This window comes from Suncus etruscus, chromosome 1 (genome assembly GCF_024139225.1).
Source record: "Suncus etruscus isolate mSunEtr1 chromosome 1, mSunEtr1.pri.cur, whole genome shotgun sequence".
Lineage (NCBI taxonomy): Eukaryota > Metazoa > Chordata > Mammalia > Eulipotyphla > Soricidae > Suncus > Suncus etruscus.
Genome location: NC_064848.1, coordinates 26,329,266 through 26,349,951, shown reverse-complemented (window position 1 = coordinate 26,349,951; position 20,686 = coordinate 26,329,266). Strand labels below are relative to the sequence as shown.

Sequence of the window (20,686 nt, the reverse complement as noted above, 5' to 3'; positions counted from 1 at the left end):
TTTAGACTTTCTCTTTATAAAATTGTGTTGATTAATCTATGAGAAATAATGAAATAGACTACGAATCAGAGTTAATATAAAATGATGCAATATTTGCCTGATGAAGCAAGGTAAGGTCAAACATGTATTAGATTAATTTTCTTAATTTGTTTGGTCAGTTCTTAAAAGCCATGTAAAATGACAATTTTTAACATTTTGTACATGTGTATGTATCATATAAATAAATTGCTATTTACATAATATTTTACAACTATTTTATTGATTAAAATAGTTAAATAGCTTTACACTTACTGGCCAAAACACAAAGCTCAGAATACAATATACATAATTTTCCACTGTGTAAGCATTTCTATGCTTTATTATCCTTATGTCATTCTAAATTGGATATGCTGGTAATTGTGGCCTTCCATCAGCCATAAGTAGTCACTCATTCTCTCATTCCTTCTTTCAAAATTTATTGTCTTTTATGTGCCAAGTACAGTGCTGTTAAAGAGAAATTGACTCAAAGATATACTTGTCTCTCAAAACTCTTATAAAGCCTTTCAAACTCATTTTTAGAAGGAAAGATTACATATGTTTTCTACTCTTGAGATTGAATGATAAAGAATAATACAAAGAATTTAAAACCTAAGAAAGTCAAGATTCAAAACACCCAAAACATAAAATGCCAAATAAATATTCCTTTTCAACAGCTCTCACTAAGGATAGTATGTGATCACCTGTTAACAGACACCACAAAGTAAAAAGTTCTGTTATCATCTTTTATATCCCAAAGGATTTAATTTGTATGTACCCTATGAGCCTCTTCAAATCCAATAACTTCTCAAGGAAACAAGAGAAACCACACTTTTCACAGCCAATCTTAATTAAGCAATCAATTAATGACACACCAAATAAAGTTGAGTAAAATTATAAATAACCACTGCATCTGTGATGACAAATAAAAATCTCACATTAATTTATTTTTAAAAAATAAAGATTTTCTTAAAAACACAGAAATAAAAATAAATCTATGTATTTTAAATGAATGTAAATTAACATTGAATGCTATAAAAACATAAGACGTAATATATAAAACAAATTTTAAATAAGCAAAATTTGAAGCATCCATTAAACTACAAATCCATATTAATACCATACCAAATGGGTATACTAAAATATAACTTGTAAGTTGCTATGAGAAAAACGAAGTGTCATACCAGTAATGTGAATTTTCAAGGGCTTAAAACTCAGAAATTATAAAACTTCCAAAGAACTTCTCATTAGAATCCAGTGAAATATTCAGCTCACCACTGTTTCTTCTTTTCAAAATCTGGAATACAAGCAGCTAAGAAAAGATGAGCCACTTCAAAATCAAAGCAAATAAACCTTTGACTGTTAAAGCTTATACACAAAATGGCTGGAAACAGGATTGCCATGTCCAGACCCACGTTAGCAAAGTCTGTATTTAGGAGATTAACCTTTTTCTTCAGGCTCGTGTTAGATCTGGGAAAGTAAGTATTCCACTACCCGATACTAGACTCCACATTTCTTCCAGACTAAATATAAGACACTTTCTTATCTCCTCTCAAGAAAAAGCTTAGTTCCAAAGTCCAGAAGACAAGTCATGTTCTAATACCTATAGGATTAGTGACTTAACTAGATCACCTGACTCAGAACTAGTATGGGAGCAGAAAAAAAAGTGCTAGACATTTTAACTTCTTAAGTCTTGAAAAATTAACATATTTCCACAGTGAATACGTGTCCTAGCTACTTAAATAAGTTTTGAGATGAAACTAGAGAGCATTCTTACACAGGTATAATGTAATATATGTCAAAATGACAGCATACTTTGAATTACTTAGCAGATATATACTTTAAATGTTATTGATATTTCAATGTATTTACTTTTTACTTTAAAACTATCAACATTCAAAATAGCATGCAAAATATTCTAATTAAAAGCATCTGGAAAATTGTGGAGTTAGAAATATTTTATGTCATATAGAGTGACATCGATAGAAATAAGAAAATGTTTATAAAACACTTTCTTAGTAGAGTTTATATTATCTGACATGTGTCCTTAAAGGCTTACCAATGAAAATATTAGGATTTTAATATTGAACACAGAAACCACTCCTAAAATGAGTTTTAAAGGGTACATGTTTATACATGTCAACTAGAAATCCCATAAGATAGCTTTGACTTGAATTCATCCTATCACAGTGACTGTTATTTAATCTTCATCTGCATCATTTTCACATAAACAGAAAAATATTAGTAATCTTAAAAAGTATTTGGCCTACTATCTCATCAGAATTGCTTTGTGCATATGAAAGAATACTTAGATTAAAATATTTCAGGAAAAAGGTTATTGTTTTATCACTTTATTAATTTTTAACTGTTGGGAAGTGTTCAACATACTAACTTATTAGGTAGTAGAAGTAAATTCTATCCTGTATTTCTTGTCTTTGTAAAACATGTGTTCTATTGTTGTTAAAATCAATAATCATTTTATTTCTCAGTTTCTCCTCAAACTGACTAAGTCAATGTTATATGATTGACATGAACATGAAAGGTAAATGAAAGAATAAATGATCATCTATCAAAATCTATGATCTCACATAGTACTGAAAAAATAGGAATTTGATTAAATATCAAGTAATCCTATGTTGATAACTTTAATAGATTAAAAAATGGATTCACACAACAGGTATTTCCCTACCATCCATTAGAATTGAGGAGAGAAAAAGAGCAGCATTTCTAACTATAAAATAATAATGGGGAGTAAAATTAAGAATGCATGGTGAGGAACCATTCTTTTAATCAAATAATATTTAAGTTGAAAAGAGAAAATATGTATTAATTGTCTGACGTGGTAGGCAAACATTTTAGCCAAAGAATGTAGTTGGGAGCCGACAGAGCAATAGCACAGCTGGTAGTGCCTTACAGACCTGAGCCACAGCCCGGGTTTGATCCCCCGGAATCCCATATGATCCCCTGAGCCTGCCCAGGATGATTTCTGAGAGCAGAGCCAGAAATAACCCTAAATGCAACCAACTGTGGCCCAAAAACTTAAAAGAAAATAATTTAGTTGGGAATTGATGGATTCCATTTAATTCCATTCCAATGTGAGACAAGAGGATGGCAAAGTGAAGTGTATTGCCTGAAGACATGAAAAGAGATTCGGAATACAGACCCTGTCAGTTGATAAGACATATTAAAATCGTAACTTGTCATTCATATGATAATGGAAATTCATTAAAAGACTTCTGTGGAGACTGTAGACTCAGGCTAATGGAATGGTAACTTAAACAACAAAACATTAAGCTATAATGTTTGGTGATAATCTTCCTAGTTTTCTAGGAAGCAAACTCCCCAATTGTCTTCATTTAAGACATTGGTCTCTAAGTTTGATACTTAGAATTACTGTCTCAGAATCCCATCTCCCAGTTACATTCATATTAATAACTAGGATTTTTATATTGAACTAGAGAAGAGTACATTAAATGTTCAGTCTGAAGTACCTAAAGGTAAAAGTATTCTATAAGAGCTCAATCTAATTGCTATGTAGAGAATGCATTTCTTGCAAAGTAAGTTGACATGAAAAAAAAATGATTGTGATAGGTCAGTATGGATGGCCTTTCCTTCACTAGATCAGCACATCTATCTTCCATTAACTATGACCGTTAGCTGCTAATCATTCACTTCTGACACCCTTTCCAGAAAATTTCTCTGGTTGACTAGGATTTTCTCTCTCGAATAGGTCATGAAATGTCAAATTCCCTTCCCTTAAAAGCAGAGAATTTTATCACTTTTTTAAAGCTTCAGAGTCCTTTTTTGTGAATCAGGCTAAAAAGCAAAATAACTAGACTTTACTTGAAGTCATCTATTAAGTTTATTTAGGTACAGAGGAAGTTAAATTTGAATTATAATTGAATGAGACCTAAAGAAATGGCAAAAACATGAAGAGAAAAAACAAGTTAGCAAAATAATTGAACAGGTGAATGAGGATAAGGAGCAAGAAAAGACATTATTAGGTGTTTTTCTTTAAAATGTTAAGTCACTATAGCATATTAGACAGTCTGCATAAAAGGAAGAGGCACATTTTTATTACAGTAACAGTAAAGCCCAAATGTGATTATGTTTGACTAAAGAGTTGAAATGAAATGAAGAAACCATGAAGGATTATTTTGTTTTGTTTTGTTTTGTTTTCAAAAGAGAAAGAACTGGTCTATCCTGGTAACAGGACCTTGAGGAGAGGAGACGTAGAAACATCTCCTTTTACTAATGCAGAAATATCTCATTTCTTTTCTTCTACAGCTTGTTGATTTGCTCATGTGATAACATATCTACACAGTAATCTCTAATTTACTATGAAGGAGAATGTAGAGTTATTTAAGTGAGCATTGGAAGATTTAAATTTATTATTTGAATAGTAGTATCATATTCTTTCAGAAAACCATAGTAGAAAAAAGCAATAATATGTATTTCCTTTTGAGATTGGTACTTGATGTTGAGTTTACATTGTACTCAAATGACCTGGTATGTGTGTTTTTTCAACCATGTTAAAATACATGAAGCAAACATAGAGATGGAGTATGTTCCCCGTACATTTGAGTTTTCTTGGGCCAGTTAGAAAGGAAAGTTAAATGAATATTTGAAGTAATAAAGGTAGCCCAAACACATTAAATTAGATTAAAAAAGAAAGCAAACACACACATACAAAACGTTCACATTTGACATATACTTGTGTATTTGTCAAATCAAAATAAAGAGAGGAAGAGTAAGATGTTTGAATTTGGAGGTAGTGTCATTTCTGATAAAAATTCAGGGGTTGGTGGCCAACATAAAAGTTGAGATATTGGGGCCGGAGAGATAGTATGGAGGTAGGGCGTTTGCCTTGCATGCAGAAGGATGGTGGCGATTTCTGAGCATAGAGCCAGGAGTTACCCCTGAGCACTGTCAGGTATGACCCCAAAAAATACCCCCAAAACAAACAAAAAATAAACCTAAAAGTTGAGATATTCTGTGGTCAGGCCATATCTGCAAAGTAACATGGATCATTTACAAAATTAACTAGTTAACCATTGTTATGTTCAAAGCAATCTGGAAAGTACGTGGTAATAAGTAAAGCAGAGGTCTTTTTCCTACTATTCCATTTGAAAAAAAAACTAAAATTTCAGACCTCAGAACTGTTGGCTTAAATAACGTTTTGAGAATTTCTTTTTGTTTTCAGGGGTTAATTAATAGTACTAATGTGACCTTGGACTTCCCTCAGTCAGCACAACTGATAAATCAGCGTTTCACTGATTGCTTAATTCCTCTCTCTCTGCATAAGGGGGGAAAGCCCTTGCAAAATGTGTTTGTTCTGTTTGTTATTCTGGACAAAGCCGATAACGAGTTGCAGCTGGTGGACAGAGTGTACTCGACAAGGCCATTGCTTTAACTTATAGATAGAAATGGAACAACCACAGCAGTGCCTCAGGCTGAAGAGGGTGCTGTAAATAGGACAGCACTCTCCAGTTACAGTCTCTGTGTTTCATTATCCAACATGTTTTGTGAGGACAGTGTGATTGGCCAGGCAAGATTCAAAAGGAGAGGTTTCTTTAAAATACCAAAATTCAGCTGAAAGAGCATTGTTTTGGGACATAAGGACTTTGCTTCACTCTGTCTCAATAAAGAAGCTTGTAGGTGAGGTAAACACAAAATAAACCCTGGTGATTAGAGTCTAGAGGCTATGCTTCAGGCCTCACCATTCTGGTGAAAATAGCTCCTTGCAGATCCACTCTTTCAGAGAACTGAGTTTTAGTCTTTTCCCAGGTAACTCTTATTGTGAGTGAAAAACATGTGAGGAGTTAACCTCGTCTTTGACTAGTAAGTAAGTGGTTAAAACTGAAATTAGTTACAGCAACATTTGCATACTATATTGGTCTATCCCAGCTTATTAATCAGAACAGGATAAAAGTAATAGTAGTCAGTTTGATTACAATTAACCATAAATAGAATCTGATTTCTATTATGGAAGGATAAAATCTTCTTATGCTTTGTTTGAAAAGTTACGAATTATACACTGACCAAGTGACATTGAACAAATTGTTATAATCTTAACCTTCTCATGTGCAATGGAAATAAAAATACAAATATTTGTCTCTGGGTGAAAGCATGTGAAATAAGTTATATAAAATATATTTTATATACATAAATATATATCACCTAATATGATAAAGTAGAAGTGCTAACAGTCACTCAGTATAGTGTAAATGTATTTAGTCACGTTGTAGCGCAATTCCTTGTTACACTGAAGAATAGAAGATGTTTATACTCTCGGAATTACACTTCTCAGTATGTAATTTAGAGAAATACACATGCACAGAATGATATACAGACAGATTTTTATTGCAGCATACAGGAACCAGTGGAAATAATATTTAAATATATTAATATTCTTTTCTATTGCAAAATCTTTGACTGACCTTCACCACACACTCACTTCATTTGCTTTGGGATAATTTAGGACTATTACAGCAGGAATACAAATAAAAAGAAAATGTTAATATTTATGTTCTGGCATTCCAAAGATAATGCCCCAAAGATAAGGCAATGGCCCTCATACATAAGGTATATCTTATATCACACATAAGGTATATCTTAAAATCCTTAAATTCCTATTAACTTATCAGCTCTAACCTAGAGAATTCAGATTGCATAACATGCTTTCATAGTAGGAATAAACCCCTCTAGTATTATTAGCATTTGAACCCAAGGTACGATGTGGAGGGAGTAATTGAGTAGAGGAAACTATAGCTCAAAGTCCAGCATTCCTGAACTGAATGGTGATGGGACAGTGGTAATGGAGGGTGAACTGAGAGAGCAATTGGAATCCCATTTACCACCCTTATTCCTGTTTCTTCATACTGGGCCTTTCTTCAGGGAAGTAAAACTGGGGCAGAAATGACAGCAGCAGGCCTGTAGGCAAATGAGCCTGAGAAAGCGCTCCTGACATTTCAAATGCCTCAAAATCAGGCAATAGCTTAAGACTTTACTGTGGCAACCCAGAATTTCTAAGAGAACTTAGAGGAATGACTGAAGATGCAAGGAATAGAGTATTACAGGTTTATTATTTCAGACAAGGGAGAAATAGCAAATACTAGTATCATCTCCAAAGATTACATGGGATATAATTTTACAATAAAGACCAGCATTGACAGTCAATCAGTTCAACCTTTTGGGATATTAGAAAAGATTAAAATGACATTATTATATAACCCAGGGTCTTTCCCTTTCTCCCTTGAATGCCATCTCAAACAGGAACAGGATGAGCTATGAAGTCTGGGAAAAAATTGTACATAAATATATATGCTGTATATGAGTATATATATCTGAGTATATATATATATATATATACATACACACAAGCAGCAACACCATTATTTAAAGGAAGTCTCTGCCATCAGTAGATTCAAAACAGTTTGCCAAAGTTTAATTCTTTACATGTGAAATAGATCAGATTAGTTATTTTTAAATAAATATGTTCTATTTTCATTGTGTATTTCACAATGAAATATCTGAGAAATTTGAAACCTAGCTTCAAAATGTCTAAACAAAGCATAGTATGCCAACTCATTGAAATATTTTACAACAGATTAGAAATATGTAGTAATATATATATATAGTAAATATATAGTAAGAGTTGAGTTCAGAATTGAGCTGGCATATGACCCAGCAATTCCAGGAAAGAAAACATTCATTCAAAGGACATGTGCAAATGAACATTCATCTTTTTTACAACAACTTGGTAGAGCTTAATGAACATGAAGTGAATTAATACATGTAAAATAGCTTGTCAGGAAGTTCAATATAAATATTGTTTAATATATGTTGTAATCATGAAAATATTCTTATTTTTATTCAAGGGAATATTAATAGATCCAACTACTTGTGTATCCCCCAATGTAGGTATTTAATATATGTTTGAAGGAATATAATTTAAGTATACTGTAAAGAAAATTGATACTTTATTCCTAAAGCATTTCCAAATGGAGGATTACAAACTAATAAGGAGTTAATTTTATTTAATTGGCAACATTTCTTTATCTACTAAAAAGATCAAACTATTCATTTTTATTCTAATTATGTGAAATTATAAACTGTATTATTTTATTTAATTTGTATTAAATGATTGTATATATTAATAACTTGAAGTTATGGTAAAAAAAGATTATGAACAAACACTGACACAGCACTTACTTTGTTTATTGACTTTATTTTACATATTTGCCCTGTTCCAACTTCTTTCATCCTCCAATAATTTTGTGAGGCATGTTGCTCTTCTCATTGTCATATGAAGAAATAAAGGCAGAAAATTTAAGTTTTCTTTACAAGTTTCCCCTAATAATTAGTAATGAAGCTTGAATATTTCTTTCTAAGATATGCCAGTTAAAAGAGCAATTTATAAAAAGTGGAATAGAGTATAACTTTAACTAAATTCATATAAACATATAAACGCTATCCACATTTATCTACAATGACTAGAAAACATCTGAAAGAACATTACCAAATGGGTAATGATATTTTTCTCTGATAGAGAAAAAGGATTTTCCATTGGAAAGTGTGTTATTATAGAAAATTTTAGTTTTATCTGTGACACTTTAATTTTTCACATGAATATACAGAAAATACTACTCAGGAGACTGAAAATGGATTAGAGTTGCTACTAAATATGGTGGCCAGAGTAAGAATAATGTAATAGCTTTCATTTTACACTTCATCTTTAGTATACTTATATTATAGTAAATAATAAGATGCAAGATTACATATTGCATAATTATGGAAGTTAATACAATGTTCATTCTATCATCACCACTGGATGTTCATAAACTTTTTTTAAATATGCAATCACAATTAAATTAAATAGGGATCAAGGTATCCTCTCAAATATACCAGCACAAATGTAAATAGTTACAAAAGATAAGATCCTTTCTATTAAAAACATTTTAATGGGTGTGGTGTTAGAATTATGTCCATAAGAAAACTAATTAATAGCATAATAAACCAAAAAAATAAATATTTAAGTGTAATTAAATTATTAAAATTAAAATTTATATATTTACTTAAAGGCATGAAGGTATCTCATTTAAATATATTAAAGCTGAGCAATAGTACAGCAGGTAGGAGTATTTGCATGAGGCCAACCTGGGTTCAATCCTTGGCATTCCATATGCCCCCCCAGCACCACCAGGAATAATTCCTGAGTTAAGAATCAGTATTAACCTGAATACTGCCAAGTGTATTTCAAAAGCCTATATGTATATATAGAGAGTTTACATGTATATGTATGCATGCATTTGCATATGTACTTACATGTATATATAAATATATTTATGTATATGTATGTTAATACTTAGTCACCATAAAATTTGTTTTCTGTTTTCTTGAGCCATACATGGCAATGCTCAGGATTTACTCCTGGTTCTGCACTCAGGTATCACTCCTGGTGGACTCAGGTACCAAATGGGTTGCCAAAGATCAATCCCCAGTCAACCTATGCAAGACAAAAACCCTGTTCTCTATACTATAACTCTAGTTCTTTTATTTTTATTTTATTAAAATTTAAATTGAATCTCCATGACATACAATATTACGAAGTTATTTACTACTGAGTTTCAATTGTACAATGTTTAAACACTCAATCTTCACCAGTGTTTACTCCCCACCACCAATGCCTCTAGTTTCCCTCCCACTTCCAGCATGCCACTATGGTAAATAGTTATAATTTTTTTCTTTTAGACACAGTGGTTGTGATACGGCTACTAAAATGGCATTGTGCAAGTCACTTTACCTCCTATTTTGACAAACTTTCTAAGAACTAGACTCCTGGACTTCATTTCTATAGTCTTTGGGAATTAATATACTACAATGATTCTTTCTATCCTGAAAAAGAATGTGATCATCTATGACAATCTATCATTTCACTCATCATGATACTCTTGATATCTATCCATGTATTAGCAAATTGCATGACTTTATTTTTTCTAACACTTGTATAGTGTACCATAGCTGCTTTATCTAGTCATCTGTTCCTGGGCACATGGGATGTTTCCAGATATTAACTAATTTAATAGTGCTGCAACGAATATTGGAGTGTGGGTGTCTTTTCTGCATTTGAGGGGGGGGGAGCTATGCTATTAGAGCACATTTCTAGGAGCAGAACTGCTAGATTGAATGGACACTCAATACCTAGTTACTTGAGAGATATTCATTTTATTTTTTCAAAAGGCCGGATCACTCAACATCCTCTCCAGAGATTAGTGAAAGTCCCTTTATCCCTTATTCACATCAAGATTGGTTGTTTTGCTCTTTAGAATGAGAGCCAGTCTCTTTGGTGTGAGGTGATATTTCTTTTTTGTTTTGATTTGCGTTTTCCCTAGAGACTCATTTTTTAATGTGTCATTTGACTTGACAATTTTATTTCTTTTTCTGAAGAAGTTCCTTTTCATCTCTTCTCCCCATTTTTTGATGGGGTTGGAAGATTTTTCTTGCCAAGTTTCACTACTGCTTCATATATCTTGAATATTAACACTTGATTAAATAAGTGGTGGGCAAATAAGTTCTTTCGATCTGTGGGCTTTCTTTCTGTGCTGATCTTTATTTCCTTTGACGTGCAGAAGCTTCTTAATTTAATGTAGCATCATTTGTTTATGTTTAAATCTAGTTGCTTCCATCTTTAAAGATACCTCAGTTTTTGGGGCCAGAGCTGTGGCACAAAAGATAAGGTATCTATCTTGCACACACTAGCCTAGGACGGACCGTGTTTCAATCCCCTCAGCATCCCATATGGTCCCCCAAGCCAGGAGTGATTTCTGAGCGCATAGCCAGGAGTAACCCCTGAGCGTCACTGGGTGTGGCCCAAAACCAAACAAACCAAAAAAAGATATCTCTAGTTTTCAATGTCATGGAGAGATCTGCCTATATTTTCCTCTGTGTACATTATGGATTCAGGTCTGATACTGAGGTCTTTAATCCAGTTTGCTCTAAACTTTGTGTATGGCATCATGAACATTATCTAAGTTGATTTTTAAATCCTTTTTCAAAGGCCAATTAAAACTGGGTCTTCACTATAACTTCATACTGGGGTTAGAATCTATATTCTATACTATAAAATAGCAGAATAAATTTGTGGCAGCATTATGTACATATATACCGTATTTTCTGACATATAAGACGACCCCCTAATTTTGCAGTTAAAACATAGGTTTAGGTCTACATTCGCTGTATCAGACAGAACGTTCCTGTGCTGCAACTGTATGTACCACAGTGAGCCAATCACAACAAGCAAATGTTCAAAGGTTGTACTGTCATAGACTTCCTCTCTGGCTTTGGCCAATCTGAGCAGGCTTTTACAGTGTAGATTCGGTTCCAGAACATTGTCTAATTTGCATGCATAAAAAGCCTGCTTGGATTGGCTCAGTTAGAGAGGCGGTCCGAGCAGCCTGGCAGTGATTGGTGCAGGATGGAGTTGGAAAATTCGTTTTGTGGCAATATTCAGACAATTTTCTTTTAGCGGCATATTGAAACATGTTTCGGGATATACTGGGCGTATAAGACGATCCCCGATTTTCAGTTGACTTTTTTTTGTTTCAAAAGTCGTCTTATATGCCGGAAAATACGGTAATTATACAGGAGTTATTATAGCAGGACACCTAGCTCCTATAAAATATATAATGACTTTAGATTGTATATTGAGACATGACAGGAATCTGAAAAAATAGCATTTTACTAATGTGGTAGATAATTACATTTTATTATTAGATTACCTCTATTTATTTATTTTTTTTGTTTTGGGGCCACACCCAGTGATGCTCAGGGGCTACTCCTGGCTATGTGCTCAGAAATCGCGCCTGGCTTGGGGACCATATGGGACCCCAGGATATCAAAAAGCGGTCCATCCTAGGCTAGCGTGCGCAAGGCAGATGCCTTACAGCCACCACTTTGGCCCTAACCTCTGTTCTTTTTTAAATCTTGCCACAAACAAAAAGTGACTATGATAGAAAAATAAGAAATAATATTGCCACAAACAGAAGATACGGGCCCGGAGAGATAGCACAGCGGTGTTTGCCTTGCAAGCAGCCGATCCAGGACCAAAGGTGGTTGGTTCGAATCCGGTGTCCCATATGGTCCCCCGTGCCTGCCAGGAGCTATTTCTGAGCAGACAGCCAGAAGTAACCCCTGAGTACCGCCGGGTGTGGCCCAAAACAAACAAACAAACAAACAAAAAAAAAACAGAAGATACTACAATACCAGTACTCTATAAGGAGAGAATTGTTTCCTGAGAAATGGTAGTTCATTATAAGTTAAATAGTAATTTAAACCTGTATCTGGTTGGTACAGTTGAAAGCTGATGTATGTGTGTATCTGTTTCCAACACTCTGTAGCTTATAGTTCTGATGCAATATTGTTCTTTTAGTGTTTATAGATTAGTAGCTGTGGGGTGCAGTGCAGAAGCATGGGGGAGGAAAGATCTCATGATTTGGGGGGATAACAGAGAGCTTTAGCCTCTGTGCAAAAATCCAGGCACATAATCTGTCAACAGAGTCTGATCAATCACATCACTACTGATTCTCAGTACTGCCTAATAATTTTCATATGAAATCAAACATTCTTCAGAAAAATGTTGTAGCTTACTACAAGTTAAAGAGACATTCACCTTGAAGTCAGAGTATCACATATAATTAAGACTATATTTGAGCAACAGATGAATATTGCTGCTCTAAGTGCAACATGCTGCCAACTTGAGAGCAACAACCAGAGAGCAACAGTGTCTGTTGGTACTCAGAAGTGCTGAGGGTGGCTTTCACAGATATTATTTTTCTGTGATTTATGTGTAGCGAGCCCACCATTGTGAGATGACAATTTTTGTGCAGTTAAACTTGCCAACCAGTACACAATGTCTCTGCTAACAAAACTGAAATATGTAATTGGTATTCCTCCAAACACACATAAAATAAAGTTTAAGAGAAAAAAATTAGTCACACGGAAAGAATTTTACCGATTACAATTGCTTTTTCCTTTTTTCTTATCACCTGTCCTCACCACTAGTTGGTTTGAAAATTAACCCCTTAACAATGTCCTGTAGCTGAACCAGGTAGTGATTTAAGAACCTAGAAACCCAAATTTGATAATTCAACTTTACAAAGTGTATTATATATGTCTGCAGCTTATCAGCATTTCAAAGTACAAGGGTTTAAGAGATTCCTATTTAAAAGCATCTGGTATCACTTACGAAAGGAATGGTGAACTTTATATCTTTTGGGATTTCTAGTATGTTCATAAATATAGTAGAAATTTATCTCAGACTTTCAACTGCTGACAATTCTACCACTTGAAACAGTGAAATCACCTTGCTAATACTACATGTGCTATGTTCTTTTCAGGTTTATTTATCTTTTACTGTTAACTACAGTCTTGGAAGTAATCTAAAAACTATTGAGGCTTTCATCTAATAATTCATTCTTATGTTCTTTCCCCATGCTGTTATATCCGTTTAAATAGATATAAAATCTATCAGGCTATTTAAATTTTTCTCCACAAAAAAAAAAATTATAGCTGCATGTACCCACAATTGGTGCTTGCAATTCCAGTGTTCTCTGAAAGCCTATTGACTCATTTCATATTGCCAATTTCCTGGACTACATTTTAAGTACAAATCAACTTAGAACATTTTTAATATTAAGAAGTGGAGGAAATCATAAGATTCTTAAAAACCAGAGAATTGATTTTACTTTGAGATACTGCTCATAAGCAGTAGACTTAGAGGAACGGAAGACCTCCCCTAGATATATTTTGTCAATCAGGCCATTTAGTTCAATGCTAGGCTTGGTAGTATAAATGCTGTGCCTAGTGGTATTGAGAGGAACATATACTGTTAGTGATAAAACTCTATATCTTTTTTACTTGTTTTTCTTTTTTTTGTTTGTTTGTTTGTTTGGGCCACATCTGGTGACACTCAGGGGTAACTCCTGGCTGTGCCCTCAGAAATTGCTCCTGGCTTGGGAGCCATATGGGATGCCAGGGTTCGTCGTAGGCTAGCACAGGCAAAACAGATGCCTTACCGCTCCTCACCACCGCTCTGGCCCCAAAACTCTATATTTTGTATATGAAAACATGTACCTCTGACCAGATATCTGACCCAGATATCTCCTGGGTCCCTGAAAACTAATTTTCTTTCCATTTTAAAGATATAACTTAGTGTTTTTATGGATAAAAAGGTGTTCAGGATGTCATATAGTGTAGAGGGTTGAGCCTGGTGCATCGCATCTTGCTTTGTATCTTAGGCTAAAAATATGTATAGTGTTTTATAACTATATACACATAAAAATTTTTGTAGAAACTTAACTTCAGAAAATGAACTAATAATTAGTTTATCTAGTTGGAGAGGTGGTACAGCAGGTAGAGCACTTTCCTTGTATGCAATCAATATGAATTTAATCTCTCAGCATTAGTACCCTGAGTACTGCCAGGAGTAATTCCTGAATGTAGAGGTGAGAATAACCCCTGCACATCACTAGGTATGGCCAAAACACACAAAAAAGAATTTTTTTCATTTCTGAGAATGATTATGAGTATGATAACTTTGATAAGAGCACAAATTGAAAGTGGCAATACATTAAATTTTTATATAAGAAATTATTCTTCTAGATTCAAGTCCCAGCTTGCCATTTGTTAAGTGATCTTCATCAGTCTCTCCAAATCGGTTTTCCCATATGAAAAATAAATATCATAATAACACTGTTCTCATAATCAAAATTCATTTTAGATGGTGTATAAATGAACAAGAATCTGATTCAGGAGCCGGAGCAGTGGCAGTGAGTGGTAAGGTGTCTGCCTTGCTGTCTCTAGCCTAGAATGGACTGCGGTTAATCTCCCAGCATCCCATATGGTCCCCCAAGTCAGGAGCGATTTCTGAGCGCATAGTCAGGAGTAACCCCTGAGCATCACTGGGTATGGCCCCCAAAATAACACCACCACCAACAAAAAAGAATCTGATTCATAGGAATAGGAATGAAGATATAATAGCATAGAACTTTATCCAGTAATGAGGAAATTTTGATGTTCTCAAAAAATGTAGAACAAAAATGGAAGAGAGTTGAGGCTTTTTTATTTTTTTTTTTGAAATGCACACAGTTAAAAGGGAAACCATTAAAGTCAGGACAATATTGGTGAAATGTTTACATTCCTTTTCTCCACCCACACCCACCCAGAAGTGCCTCCTGTTTCCTACCCAACCCATGGATTCAAACACCATTCCTTAATTCCAGAAGTGCATCAATATAGCAACGAAATAAATGTCGATTTTCAGCTTCTATATTCAAATCTAACTTAAAAAAAAATCAGTTATTGAGAGCACCACCCAGTGGCTCAAAACCAAATCAAAACAAAACAAGAAACAACAAAACAAAACAGAGGCCTTGTCTGATCTAACAAAGAGTAAGTCACTTGGTCCGGACAAATAGCACAGCTGTAAGGCATTTGCCTTGCACACAGCAGAACAAGATGGATGGCGGTTTGAATCTCAGCATCCCATTTAGTCCCCCATGCCTGCCAGGAGTGATTTCTGAGCAAAGAGCCAGGAGTATTCCCTGAACATCATCAGATGTGATTCAAAAATCAAAAAATAAATAAAAAATAAAATACTTTTAAAAAATCAGTAATTGAGAAAAAAAAGTCTGGAGATCAAGGCTCTCAGGAGTTATTGAGAGAAAATAGATTTGTGGGTTCTGATGTGCCAGAGCTGAAATGAATCATCACAATATTTGTAGTACAAACTTACATCAGAGATAAAGTATGAGTTTTTTCAACACTGAACGGTAAAGTCTGTAATGAGTACTGCAGTGTAAGATGAACCACGTGAAAGTCACACAGAGGTTGACATGCTTCAACATGCTGACATAAGTGGATGCAATGACTAGCCTGCTTCCCTGCCTACCTGCCAATCATACTAAAATTATAAAAATTACTGGATTGAAAGCAAGAGAGATAGTACAGGGTTAAGGCATTGCTCTTTCAATACAGCTAAGTCCACTTAAACTCCCCAGCACCTATTGACCTCTATTCAGTTCCCCCACTTGAGTAAAACTGGGTATGACCCCAAAATAAAACAACAAAAACTGGCATGAAGAGCAGAGATGTACATGTTTTTTGCTTGTTTGTTTTTCTCTCAAAATGTGGCCAGGGAGCACTGCAAGCTCTTAAATTCCATGATTCATCTGGCAACAAAGCAATAGGTTACAGAAGTCAGCACAATGGCTGGGGAAGGCTCTAGGCTGATACACAAAGAAAGCCCCCAGTTTCAGAGCAATTGCTCCCTGCACAGAAAGCAGCCCAACGTTTTTGAACATCCTCTTTAAAGAAAATACTCATAGAATTTGTGACCTAAAGAAGCTGAATTAGTGCTAAAGTATAATTTTGGAGGTATTAGAGGTACAAGTTAATTGACATTTATCAGCATCCAATGCTGCATAAGAGGCCCAAGGGCCAGACTCCTATGACTAGCAAGGGATAGTGAAGAGCCAATCTTGATGACCTAAAAACCACTTACATCATCTCTATAGATGATAGGAAGAGGGACCAGAAAGATAATTCAGAAACTGAGTAAGTTGCAGGTATATAAATTAACTTATAGGGAGAAGAGTAGGGCTTGAGCTGAGTTAGGTGCAACAATAGAATCCCAAACAATTTTGCACACCTAAGTCCTAACTATAAATATTAAACTCACTAGAACAGCTTACCAGTTAACTATTTCCTTGTAAAACAGATCCACTGAGCCTTGGCACTTGCTGCCTCTTCATTTCTTCCATGACACTTTCAAGTTAACCAAAGAATGCTATTGGATCTTCAACATTGAAAACAGTAACTGCCATGACGGAAGGAACATATTAGACAGATACAAATCTGGGCCCCAGCAAAAGATATCAGTGGTCTGGGGTAATTGTTACAAAAGTGGATGATCATTTATCTTTTCAGAATAAGTGTGTGTGAAAGCAAATGAAAGATGAAGTGATTATAAATGTTCCCTCCTCCTTCAAAGGTGCCCTTCATCCCTGCTGCAGCATGAACGAAGGCAAACATGGAAGCGAATGATCATCAATCACCACTGATTCTACCCCTCAGTAGTGCTTGTCTCTGTGAGCAGCCCCTCCACAGGTTTCTTTTTGCCATTGCAGCGTTATTTATTTCCCAGTGGAAGATCCTAATGCTTCTTAAAAGAAGCTGCATGGCAGCCGTAGCCAAGTACTAAGTCATCAAAACATGGCAGATACCTCTTTTGTGGATCTTTCACTCATGTTGTACTTGCACTAATGAAGGTGCGGCCAAGAAAGGGCAGCTAAGTACACCAACACCATCAATAGTTTACTCTCTGATTAAATCCGACAGAGTTCTAGCAGTTGGTTTCCCTGTTTCCCAACGGTTTTCCTTTGAAGAGAAAGAGGAACAAAGGATTGTTTCTGATTACACTGAAATGAATTTGTTCCCACGGTGTTTATTCATGATCATTTGATGGATGCCCCTTTGGAAGGCCATTGTTACAGCATTATCCCTCAGGTTCCTTCCAGAAAAATAAGCTATCTAGGAAGTCCCCAAATTGTACACCTAGGAAATAATACTCTGAACTTGGACAGAAACTAGATGGATTTTTATTGTTTCAGAAAGCCAGCTATATTGAATATATATATATATATATATATATATATATATATATATATATATATATATGTGTGTGTATAAGGTAAATACACACGTATATAAGATAACTACACACATATATATATGATAAATATATCTTAGCATAACATTTAGTTCTATGAATTGATATATGCACTCTATACCCTTACCTGCCAGTACAAGTCAGGAATCTTATTCTTTGTGTCAGTTGTAACAGAAAACACAGAGTTGGAAGCCTACATGCCTGACTAGTTCAGTTCCTGGAACTTCCTCCTTAACTGAATATATAAAGTTTAGGATGTTTTCTGCTTACTTCCTCTGTGACCAGCTTCCTGTTTATACCATTAGAAAAAAATGGCATTACATAGCACATAGGGTCAACTTAGAGATCTGTAGTTTACCACAGATTCTAGTAGGTATATTAATATCTTCCTTGAAGTGATTATCATTTTCTTTCATCTCAAGATGCATTCATGAAAATGTTTACTTTCCCAAATATCTGATCTAAGTATGAGACTTTACAGAAACTTTTTCTTTTAAAGGTTTTCTTTGATTGCTCCTCAGAAGCTTTGATTCTCCTCCTAATTGTTGGTGTAAGAAGAGAAAGTGCCAGATGTGAGTCTTCTGTCCTTGTGTGGTCATACCACACTCCACTAAATTCTTATGTTGGAAAAAACACTCCCTTCTCTATACTTTTCTTTTCTCAAATTCATCTGATATCCAATCTTACATCCTTAACAAAAACTGAGAATAGTACTTGCAGAATTGCTTTCTTGAAGATTATTTTAATGTAGAAAACTTAATCAACTATACTCAAAGAGTACCATGTCCTATATAAAAAAATCTATAAAAGCAGGGCCAAAAAGATAGTAAGGACCTAATATCCTTGACTTGCATGTGATTGACCCAGGTTCAGTCCTTCGCACTGCATTTTGTACTCTGAGCCAGTTGTGTTCAACACCATCCCACCCCCAAAAACATTTTTATTAGATGTAGATAATGAGTCATGCTTGTGGTCAGCTTGGTAGACTATTTTATTATTATTATTATTATTATTATACTCACTAGTAAATACATCTTTATTTAGACATAACAATAACATATGGAAATTTTAAATAACTATCTTTAAATTAAAATTAAATTTAATTTAATAAAACATCTCAGAATGATCAGAATCAGAACGCAACTCAACTTTTGAAAAACTAAAACATTTGGTTTTCTTTATTGATCTAGAAAACTTTGATTTTTAAAACTAGGCCTTACTATTAACTAATGTCAATAAGAATATTGCCCTCTTTGTCCTCCCCATTTTAGTCTAAACAGGAAATAGTTGAAAGGCTTAAAATCTTGCACTAACTCAGATTATGTAAAATGTCTCAAAAATAGGCTAATTCTGAATTTAGTATTGCTAAAAAAGAAACCCATTCACTTAACATTTTATCAGTTTCTCTATTCTTCAGAATAATTTTTAATCAAATACGTTCCAAGTAACGTATTACCCTTTCAAAGGACTCTGAGGTCAAAGACAATTAAACTTTATCTTTAATTTTGGCAATGATACAGACCATGTTTCTTTATTTTAAAGTTTGGGGTTATCTTATAACTGCCAGAAATTAACTAAACATTTTCTAACATACCTCCTAGTTCTTTCTGATCTAGAAAGAGGATGAAGCTCCATTCATCCAGGGAGCCCTAAAAGAAATCCTGGATGCAGAAATGTGTTATTAATCAGAGACCTAACTTAAATTAGATTAGCTTAAAAGTCAAATTTTCAGAGAGCATCCTGTATTCGATCAACAAGCCTTACTCTTCTCACTTGCCTAGCCACTTAGTGCTGTGAAATTAATGCATGGACATAGTATCTTCTGCAACTAAAGGAGTAAATATTTTTGGAGTCCTCAAGAGTCTGGAAAACCATCTACTTCACAGAGAAACTAAAAATTAATTTAAAATGTCTGTTTGCACTTCAATTTTAGCACTCAGGATATCATACTAAGTTTTATTTCACACCAAGGCCAAATTATAATTGTGTTCCCAAATCCTTTTTGGAAGTGGATTGTAAACAGTTTAAGCAAACCATCTGTTCAAAGAGCATTCTACTATGATATCCTCCCCACAAACAACCTTTAACCCCTGTGTCACACTAACTAGAAATTCTCTAATCCTTGGCTTTTCCTAGACTAAATTTCTTCCTAGACTAAATTCCTTTTACTAGATAAATAGAAAAAAACTAAATGGGGTAAAACTGAAGTTGGAGGCACAACATTCTCCAATAGAAGCAGATATTTGAATGCAAAGTTTGGCATCATAATGTTTCATTAAAATGTTTCCAATTGATTAGTATTATTGTTCACTTTTTCAGTGGACTTGGAATTATAAGTACCAAAGAAATAGAGATCCTAAAATAACTGGTAAATCACTGGAGAATTGTGAGACTGTCACACAGTGCTAAACAGAAAACTTGGGAACTAACGGCTGGCAGAAGAGCTCTGTTCAAAATAAAAAACTGAACATAGAATTATCTGTTCTGCAGAGTTGATACTATTTTTTCTTCTGTCTTGCTTGCTATGGATAAAATTAATTCCCTAGGGCTTTCAGCCCCCAGGCAAGGCTCTTTCAACTCTCATACAAGTTGCTCCTTCTTTTATCATTTTTCCTATATCAAGAAACCAGAAATTTTAAGGCATGTCCTGGAGCATTCTCAAAACTTGTAGTTTTATCTAACTGGTGACATGGCAAGAATTTTTTGGACAATATTACCAGCTATATTTTTATATATATATTATATATACATATATATGTAAGACTAAAATATGGATTACATTTTAAAACATATTTTACATTTCTTATATCAGTAGTTTTCTTCTGTGAATTTATTGTGGCTAGCAGAGTAATTGCATGTAAAAGTAGTTACACTCATTTTGTGCAGAAATTTAGTAATCTTCCCCAATTTTGAGACTATATGCTTTAGGTAGATCACTATATT

The 20,686-nt window shown here is 34.3% G+C and overlaps 1 long non-coding RNA gene across 1 annotated transcript in view; it reads left to right on the top strand.

Moving 5' to 3' along the window:
* The first annotated feature begins 17,070 nt into the window (after positions 1 to 17,070).
* LOC126023975 (uncharacterized) overlaps positions 17,071 to 20,686 on the top strand; it is a 32,796-nt gene continuing 29,180 nt past the window's right edge. The window contains exons 1-2 of the long non-coding RNA XR_007500865.1: positions 17,071 to 17,181; positions 18,243 to 18,315. This is a non-coding gene — a long non-coding RNA (uncharacterized LOC126023975). The remainder of the gene's footprint in view (positions 17,182 to 18,242; positions 18,316 to 20,686) is intronic.